This window comes from Rosa chinensis, chromosome 7 (genome assembly GCF_002994745.2).
Source record: "Rosa chinensis cultivar Old Blush chromosome 7, RchiOBHm-V2, whole genome shotgun sequence".
Taxonomy (NCBI): Eukaryota; Viridiplantae; Streptophyta; class Magnoliopsida; order Rosales; family Rosaceae; genus Rosa; species Rosa chinensis.
Genome location: NC_037094.1, coordinates 53238911 through 53248840, shown reverse-complemented (window position 1 = coordinate 53248840; position 9930 = coordinate 53238911). Strand labels below are relative to the sequence as shown.

General features: G+C 40.5%; 1 pseudogene; it reads left to right on the top strand.

Moving 5' to 3' along the window:
* Positions 1–6316: 6316 nt before the first annotated feature.
* Positions 6317–9698, top strand: LOC112178158 (annotated as a pseudogene).
* The last annotated feature ends 232 nt before the right edge of the window (positions 9699–9930 follow it).

Here is a 9930-nt window from a genome sequence, read left to right as displayed (position 1 = left end):
CATTATTTAACAAAACAATTCTTCTCGAAAACAAAAGAGAAAGCTACTCCAAATCAAACTGAAAGAGAAAGCTACTCCAAAATCAAAACCGAACACTCTCCGGTAATCAAAATCAGAATGGTGAAGAAGTGGCTTTGAGGACTTGGTAATCGCCTTTAGTGGAGCAAGTGACGGTGGACCACGGTGGAAGGTTGTTGTCGCCGCGAAGATAGAGAGCGCCGGTGACAAAGAGAGCGCCGGCGACGAGAGAGGAATGCGGCAGTGACGAGGTCGAGATCGAGAGAGAGAGAGAGAGAGAGAGGCGGTTTCTGATTCAAAATGACCTAGAACGTGAAATTGGGTATGTTTAGAGACCAGTGGCATAGCTGTAATTTCTTTTACTTTTAATGTTTAAAATTTAACCCTATTTTGTATCTGGTGGCCTTATGAAGGAAGAAAATATTTGGTGGCTGTTAACGTTAGAGTCCGCGGGGGTCTCTAGTTAGCTTTAGAGAGAGAGAGAGATAACGACACAAGCGAAGTATAGTGGTTCGTTTCCCGCTTTAGGGGAAAACTACGTCCACTTGAATGTTGCAGTATGTGTGTTTGGGATTACAAAGTGTGTAATGGGATGTCTTGAGTTGTGGGAGGAGGCATTCCTTTTATAGGTGAAGGAAGCCATCTCCTTTACATTCTCTTAGATGTGGGACAAGAACCCACTATTCTAGTCTTGAAGCTATGTTGTGAAGGCAACTTTGCAAGGCCGGAAAGGTGGCTTCCCAGCGACGTATTTGCCACTTCCAGATACCGTAGCGTAGCTTGAACATAAGGCTACAAGATGCAAGTAGCGGTTGGATCCCATGAGGGTGTTGTTTATTCTTGGTGAGGTAGCAAACTATTCATGTATAGTGAGAGGTATCTACAAGTCTCCGAAGTCCTGAGTAAGAGAAGCTTCTTGGTTGGGGAGTTATAATCATGAAGTCATCAAGCATAAACAATGTCCGAGAGGCGCCTAGCCCCTACAAGTCCCCGAACTCCGTAAGCAAGAAGGGACTCTTTTAACCGATACAATGAGACAAAAACTCGCATATGTAGAATGCTTACTGTATTGGTTACCATTCGTATTAATGGAATGCGAAAAGAATTCTATTTGTAGCGAACAACAAATGGTAGAAGAATTCAATATTCCATTAATGTGTATGAATATGTAAAATATTGGTAGTTGTATATGTGGATCTTATGGCCATATAACACGCACAATAGATAGTGGCAAGTGTAATGGGTGTCCATATAACATTGTGGGAGTAGTCCCAGTGACATCGTATGAAGCGTTTGTGAACTTGGGGCCTAAGTAAAGCATGTTGGACATGATCGAGCAAGTTGGGTTGTTCGAGCAAGTTGGGTGTAGTTGAGTGTGTAGGCGTTGTGCGAGCATGCGAGGCGTGGCCCAAGTGCAAGTCTTGACCATACTTGATACCCAAGCGAGTCATAACCCGAGCAAGTCTTTTATCCGAGCATGTTTTAGTAAGTCGTAAGTGTCACAAGCTTCAAGATGCATGTCACATGTTTATATAATTGAGTTGCAATTAAAAATAGAAGCATGGCATATGTGTATAGCATGTACTTGTAGTAAAGTTGCTAATAACATTTTTTGCATTGTTGTAAATATGCTTAGAGATCATGAAGACAAGTAAATGCATATCAAGTGTGATATATTTGTAGGCATGCTTAAAGTAGTAAAAGCATGGCAATGACTCTAATTGTAAGACTGTAAAAGATAAGATATAGTGACTTATCATGCCGATTTGGAGGCTAGCAGAGTTGGCCGAACATGACGGTCCATTGCTTGTGGCGGATAAAGTACTCCGATAATGTCCGTCAACTCGTAGTTGCGGTTGAATGCTCAATAGAAATAGTTGAACTTCCTTGAAACAAAAAAGATGATCAATATGTGTATTTGTAAAATCAACATCAATAGTTTGCATATGTACTTTGATAAAATTGTAAGCAAAGTGTATAAGCAAAATAGTAGTTGACGACAAATAACTTGCATATATATCCACTTTGAGTGTCAAAATTGTGGGGAACGAAATTCCTATTATGTGCCATGATGGAACATAGCCGTGATTGCATCATTTATATGTAAATGTAATAATCATATGGCACGAGTGTGATAGCCATTGGATTGGACATGCATATTATGCAGCGGTGTATATGTATCCATACCTCATAAACATACTTAAAATTATATAATAATTTTGATGGCATAAGCTCATATTTGCATGCTTGTACGCTGACCAATTGATGTGTCCCATACTTAGTGGCACTTGGGTGGTGGGGGCCCATATATATATATATATATATATATATCATTGAACTATGTAATTGAGATTATAGAATTGATGAAGGTATATATGTGAAATAGAGATGGTTATACACACCGCATGTCAGCACGTAATTAAACATATATGTGTAAGCTATGTGCAAGTAATGTGTCCTACGGACCAATTATCGAGACATGTGGCCTAGCGGATATGCCCTTAACATATGTATGTAGGCTATGTACGTGGCTATGTATGCATAGGTGAGCTACATGCTTGCAGGGGTGGGCACGTGTGTTAGGTGCTCAAGTTATATTATAGCAGTTTATAGATGGTCATGTGCTGCACGTGGTGACTTATGCCTATAAACCAATAAGAAACCAGTCAGAGTCAAGGAATCTTATCTTTGGACTGGATATTTGCTTAGATAACAGAGGGTCGATCAATCAACTGCGAAGACCTCAAAGTTCAATTTGATCAAATGGAACTGCAGTGGTCGTCGAAGAGTGGGCGGTGAGTGAAGTGAACATCAGTGAGGTGATGGACGTTGAAGCATGAAGAGTTGAGCGTTGTGCTCTGAGTGTGCTTGTGGCGATCATGACGGTGTCTAGCTGGGCAGTGAACGAGGATGCGTCGTGATGCCAGGTGCTTGTTAAGCGGAGCTTTGCTGGTCAGCGGAGTTCTCGTCAGCCGCATTTTTGCAGCGGTGGAGCTAGCGGTTTGGCGAAGCGGGACTTTGGCTGGTGGTTGGCAGAGTAGGCGGACTATTGTGGCTAGCGGAGGAGTTGCTCAGCCGAGGAGCTCGGTGCTGATGCCCAGCTGAGGAGAAACTCTGACAGGACCCGCCCCGGATTTCACCCTGAAATCTGAGGTGGCCATGTGGGGCCCACCTTAGAAATAACTCTACCGAGAATTGGCCGAGTCACCCCTAAAGTGGACTACCCAAAACATTAACTCACAATATATCAGAGCCAAACGAAGAAGTGCGGAAGCTATTCATCAACTATGCCTCGAACCACGTACGCCCGACCTCAACTAATAACGCCTGCAAACTGGGCATTAGAAACCGAAAGGCCTAGGGGAAAGTAGACGAAAGACGTTAGCGTGAGTGGACAAAAATAAACAATTTAAAAGAAAAAGGATTTCATTCTTTCCCACATTTATTTTATTAAAAACCGATGCATGCAACAATTAGAAAACACATTAGCTTTAAATCCGAGAATTTCAAAACGATAAACCGACTAGCCTCACTAGTCAGGCAACGATAAGATTATGGGGAAGAAGTATCACCGTACGAAAGAATGGAGCTTCCCAGGCTTGGGTTGGAGTGTCCCACACTCTGGAGCATCTCATGCTCTGCTCTACTCACCCACTAACACATAGTAAGTAGGGAGGAGTACTAATAGGCTAGCTAGAAATAAAATATGGCGACCCAGGTATGGCGGGTAAAAACCATTCAAATCCAGTAAATCTATAAGGCTTCCCCATAAGTCCAGCGAATAAAGAAAACACGGGTACGATTCCCAACCGTACCCGGAAATTCTCGTAAAAAGTCGCATAAATCAACAGTGTGTCCCACACGCTAAAAGAATAATTAGATCATCATCCAGGCATTCCCAATGCCATAACCGAAAGTCGATAAACAAATAGGAAATAACTTCATCGAAATCCCATTTCGAAAATCTTTCCAAAAATCTCAAATCAACGAATAGAAATATACTTAATTCCGGAAATCACCTTAGAAAATTACTTCAACGAAATTTCAAATAAATCACAAATTCAAAATCGAGCATAACAACTTCAATTCGAAAATCCAATTGACATAGTAATAAAATATTTAAATCCGTTTAATATGCTCGATAAATTAAAAAAATAATTTAAGTCACTAATTCATTTCCCAGATCAAATCAAGACAAATCAACAATAATTTCCCGAAAGCAAAATATAATAACATGGATTAAATAAATAAATAATTAATTCGGGAAAAACATTTGCATGCATCCATATTTAAAAGCAAAGGTCCACTCACAGTACTATTGGGCGACCACGCAAACGAGTTCCTTCATTTAGCTGTAGCTCGCGACATTGCCCTGTACACAATTATATTTCCGTAAACGACAATCCGAATAAATAATTACGAACCTAAACGAAACCTCGAAAAATTCCTATCTCCATTACTTCTCAAATTCAACCCAAATCACACCCACAACACCAGTTCCTCACTTTACATATTCCACAACGCAAACGAGGGAAATCCGGCGGCCGGATTTTCCACAATTCAATCTCAAAACTCCGAACTTCGGAAAATCACAAACAATTCCAAACTCCTCCAAAATCCACCAAACTTCACATACAAGCTCTACAATATCTATATAATTTAATGGGCTAAAAACTGAAATTAAAACACTGCCCTACACTCCTCCACGCGCCACCCAAAGTGGCAGAGCGTGGGCCCCACGCGCCGGCGGCCACCACCTCCGATGGCCACCAAATTTTGGCAGCACCACCTACTCAACAGTCCAAACATTTTTCACAACTACAACAAGTTCCAATTTTACCTGTAAGTGATCGAAATTGGCAATTGAAATTTTTCCAGAAAAAACCCAAGAACCCTAGGATTTGAAATCGTCGATTCAACCTCCACACTGCAAATCGTGGCTCAAGGATAAGGGCAAAATGATCCATGGTAAAAACCGAACCTTCGACGCCAGTTTGGTGGCCTGAGACGGCCGGAATCGCCAGAAATCGATGGAAATCCCGATCGGCTACAGTAAACTTCACAGCTCAAAATCGAGCTCCTCCGGCCGAATCGCTGTAAAACGCCACCACAGACGTGACAAGGATGAGGAGGCGAGCTTGCTGGTGCCTGGATTCCGTCGTGGGTCGGCCAGAGAAGGAAGAAATCGGAGGAGGAAGAATCGGACCGAAGACGAGAAAAGAATCGGGGAAGAAGAGACAGAAAAACTGGGTAAGTTTCCAAAAAAGGAAACTTACCACAGTAACTTTCTATATTTATAGAAACTTACCATGAACAGTAAATTTTACATTTTAACTTATAACTTTCGCATACGAACTCCGATTTTCCGATTCTTCTAGCGCCAATGTTAACGTTAGAGTCCGTGGGGTATCTAGTTAGCTTTAGAGAGAAAGAGAGAGATAACGACACAAGCGAAGTATAGTGGTTCATTTCCCGCCTTAGCGGGAAACTACATCCACTTGAATGTTGTAGTATGTGTGTTTGGGATTACAAAGTGTGTAATGTGATGTCTTGAGTTGTGGGAGGAGGCATTCCTTTTATATGTGAAGGAAGCCATCTCCTTTACATTTTCTTAGATGTGGAACAAGAACCCACTATTCTAGTCTTGAAGCTATGTTGTGAAGGCAACTTTGTAAGGCCGGAAAGGTGGCTTCCCGGCGATGTATTTGCCACTTCCGGATACCGTAGCGTAGCTTGAACATAGGGCTACAAGATGCAAGTAGCGGTTGGATCCCATGAGGGTGTTGTTTATGCTTGGTCAGGTAGCAAACTATCCATGTATAGTGAGAGGTATCTACAGTGGCCTTTAAGCTAAAATAAATAACTACTCAAAATGCACTTATATGTAATTATATCAAAGAAATATTATGGTGTAATCTGGGTTTGTGAAATTAACCACCACTTCACCAGAGCCGTAAAGAATTATTTAAATGAGGACTATATATATAAAGGCCAGATTGACGAAGTGGTGATGGTTAGAGCACCCACTATCTAATGACGAAGTCATAGGTTCGAGTCACCATGAGAAGAAAAGTGAAATCCTGTGATCTTCTTTTATTAATGAAGTAGTAATAAAAAAAAATTAAATAAAAAAAAAAAATATATATATATATATATATAAAGGCCGGATAGGGCTCTCCCGAAAATCTCAGAACACGCGACCCGCGCATTTTGGTGACCTGGCCGGAACTCCTCTGTCCGGCGATGAAACGGCTGAGCACTGTTGCCGTTGGGCTCCTCTCTTCATTGTCAACGGATTTCCAGTTTGCAGATGATGGATGTAAGTCTCATATGACATCAATCCCCGCATCTCTTAATCTATCCAACCCCTTCGATGCTACAATTGGATTTGGATCCACCATTCCCAGTTAGTAAATAAACTAAATCACATCCATACAAAACGAAAACGAAAACAAGAACATTCTTTTATTTTGCCAGATTACCAGATTTCCCATTCAACTATACAAAGATAATAACTTCATCAAATTCCAATTCCAATGAAGAGATCGAGAAGAAGAACAATAACTTATGAGGAGAGTCTGAGAGAGAAGAGGAGGCTGAAGACTGGTCCGAGCGAGTCGAGGAGAGAGTCGGACCTGATGAGCTAGAGTACAAGAGGAGGAGATCTCCGGACCGCACGTCGAGTGCTATGCACGCGCTGTTAATCCCCGTGTTTATTGTTAAGATGCAGATTGTACAAAATCTTCCAAATTCCATTTACCAATCAAATCCCAGTCAGCACTAACGTCCTTTTCACAAAAAGCTTCCCTCTCTGCAATTCGCTACTTTATGCTCTCCGCTAAGAATCTAAATCCTTATTCGTTCTAACTCGCACTTTGGTGTGTTTTAGGTTCCTGTGTTGGAAACGCCGGACGGTCCTGTTTTTGAGAGCAATGCCATTGCGCGATATGGTGAGGGCTTGATGTTAGGATTTTGAAGTTGTATATAGAGATTATTGTCAGATTGGAACTTTTATTGTGTGCTTTCACTTGCTGCAGTTACTCGTTTGAAGGTGGATAATCCCCTTTATGGTTCTTCCTTGATTGAATATGTAAGCGGTATAAGGGCTCTGTATGTCTCCTTAAGGTTCTGTTGTCTGAATTTTTGGGTTCCAAGTTTATGAGATCATTGTGATGTTAAAATTTACTCTGAGGAGACTTTGGAATTTGAATGTAGAAATAGGTCATTTTTTTTTATTGCACTTAAAACATAATGCTAGAGATATTTACGATCAGGCATCTTCATTTGGTCCTGATATGATTTGCAATGTTAGCTATCCGCACTTCTGTCGATGCACAAAGTAATGTCTTTACCCTTTTGTATTTTCGGTTGACAGGTCCTTGTGGAGCAATGGATTGATTTTACAACGTTAGAGATTGATGCCAATATTTTGTGTTGGTTCATACCGCATATCGGTTTTGCAGTCTACCTTCCTCCGGTAAGAAATAGCTGCATTTTGTTTCTCCAGATCTGTTCTATATCTTTAGTAATTTGTATTTACATAGACTCGTTAAGTAATTCACGCCCATCTTTTGTTTTTGGCACATAGGCTGAGGAAGCTGCAATTTCTTCCTTGAAGAGAGCACTAACTGCTTTGAACACTCATCTTGCTTCCAACATGTACTTAATTGGGCACTCTGTGACATTGGCTGATATCATTATGATATGTAATTTAACACTGGGTTTTAACCGGTTGTTGACAAAAAGTTTTACCTCAGAATTTCCTCGTGTTGAGAGATACTTTTGGACATTGGTTAATCAGCCTAATTTTCACAAGATACTGGGTGAGGTGAAACAAGCTGAATCTGTTCCAGCTGTTCAGTCAAATAAGCCTTCACAGCCTAAGGAACCTGCAAAGAAAGAGGCCAAGAAGGAAGTGAAGAAAGAGCCAGCAAAGCCTAAAGTAGAAGAGGCTGCTCAGGAAGAGGAGGCACCCAAGCCCAAGGCAAAGAATCCTCTTGATCTTTTGCCTCCTAGCAAGATGATTCTGGATTAATGGAAAAGGCTTTATTCAAACACAAAGACCAACTTCCGTGAGGTTGCTGTCAAAGGTGATTCCTTATTGACTCTGTTTATTCATGCATTCAAGCAGATCTTGATTTTAATTTATAATGGTCTTGCATTTTCAGTCAACATGTAGCATCCTCATGCATTCTCTTTTGTGCAATGTTATCATTTACAATATTCAATTTAAATGATTTACTGTTCCCTGTATTGTTTATACTCTTCAGCTCAATTACTTGGGTGGCCTTTGAGATGGAATTTGGTCATTTTGTATGTTTATTGGTTCATGACAAACACACCAGTAGCTATTCTATAGGCGTTCTTCGAATTTTGAATGTCAGGGTCTTGAGTTCTATTTGATGGGATTGTTTTGGTTCCAATCTTTATTATGTGAAATAAAATTTTCCTGGATAGAAGTCCACAGAAAACTATATGGCCTTGCTCTTTGTCAGCCCTCAATGAAAGCATACCGGTGCTCTCGGCAAGTTAATGAATCAGACTTCTGTAGGATAGTCAATAGCAGACCTTCAATGTCATCAGATAGTTAACTGTACTTCCAGTTGATCTTTTATATATGCTATATCAATATCTTAACTTCTGGGTAATGCCAAATCAGAATTCGTATTAAATGTTTTTTGCAATAGTGCAAATGTACTTATGGCAGTAATTTATACTTGGGTTTCAATGGAACTTCATTGCATTTGCCAAAATTCTTTTTGGTGAAAGTACAATTTTGAAGGACTCTCTTTGACATCCCCTTACCACGCATGCTGCTTTGCTTTCTTCATTTTCTCCAAGGTAAGCAATGCATTTTATTTGTATCTGTTAATACTTGATACTGGTGTGATTCCGTGTGACAGCTTTTGAACTTGATGCCTTTAAGAAATTAAGAATTGATCACATATTGTTAAATTCTGTAAAGGTCTGCGTCTGAATGGCAATTATCTGGAACTTGGGTTTTCTAACTGCCTTCATCCAATTAGGGTTTTCATGATTTCTCATGTTATGTTAACTTTCACTTCATCTTTCAGGCTTCTGGGACATGTATGATCCAGAGGGTTACTCTCTTTGGTTTTGCGATTACAAATACAATGATGAAAATACAGTCTCATTCGTGACATTAAACAAGGTGGGCGGCTTTCTGCAGCGGATGGATTTGGCTCGTAAATATGCGTTTGGGAAGATGTTGGTGATTGGATCTGATCCTCCTTTCAAGGTGAAGGGCTTGTGGCTGTTCCGTGGGCAAGAGGTTCCCCAGTTCATAATTGATGAATGTTATGATATGGAACTGTATGATTGGCATAAGGTTGATATCACTGATGAGGATCAAAAGGAGCGCGTGAACCAGATGATTGAAGATCAGGAGCCTTTTGAGGGGGAGGCCTTGTTGGATGCCAAATGCTTCAAATGATGAGACAAAGGTGTTCGAGGAGGTAGCTGTAATGTTTCAGGGGTTTCTTTAGAGGGTCGCTCATTCTGGTTGATTGTGTTTCAGCATTATCTTTTGCTTCTCCTAGCACTCTAATTTATGACATTGATAGGATATGATACAAGGTTGTCTGTTATATTAGGAATATCAATTGAATTACATGGTGATGAAGTTAACATTTATTTGCAAGTTATATTAGATTTGTTCAAACAGGTGTGTTTGGTGACTTTGAATATCACAATTTCTCAGTTTCATACAATTTCATGCAATATGCACTCTGTGACTACAAGTGAAATGTTAATTGCTTTTGACTCCTGGGAGGCTTCACTATATGTTAGGTTGGGTTATCAATCGCCCATCTAAGGCTTCATTGTGGTCAATCAAAACTATAGAGAGCCTTCCAGCAGGTTGCATGTGCAATATACTGAATATGTGAAGCG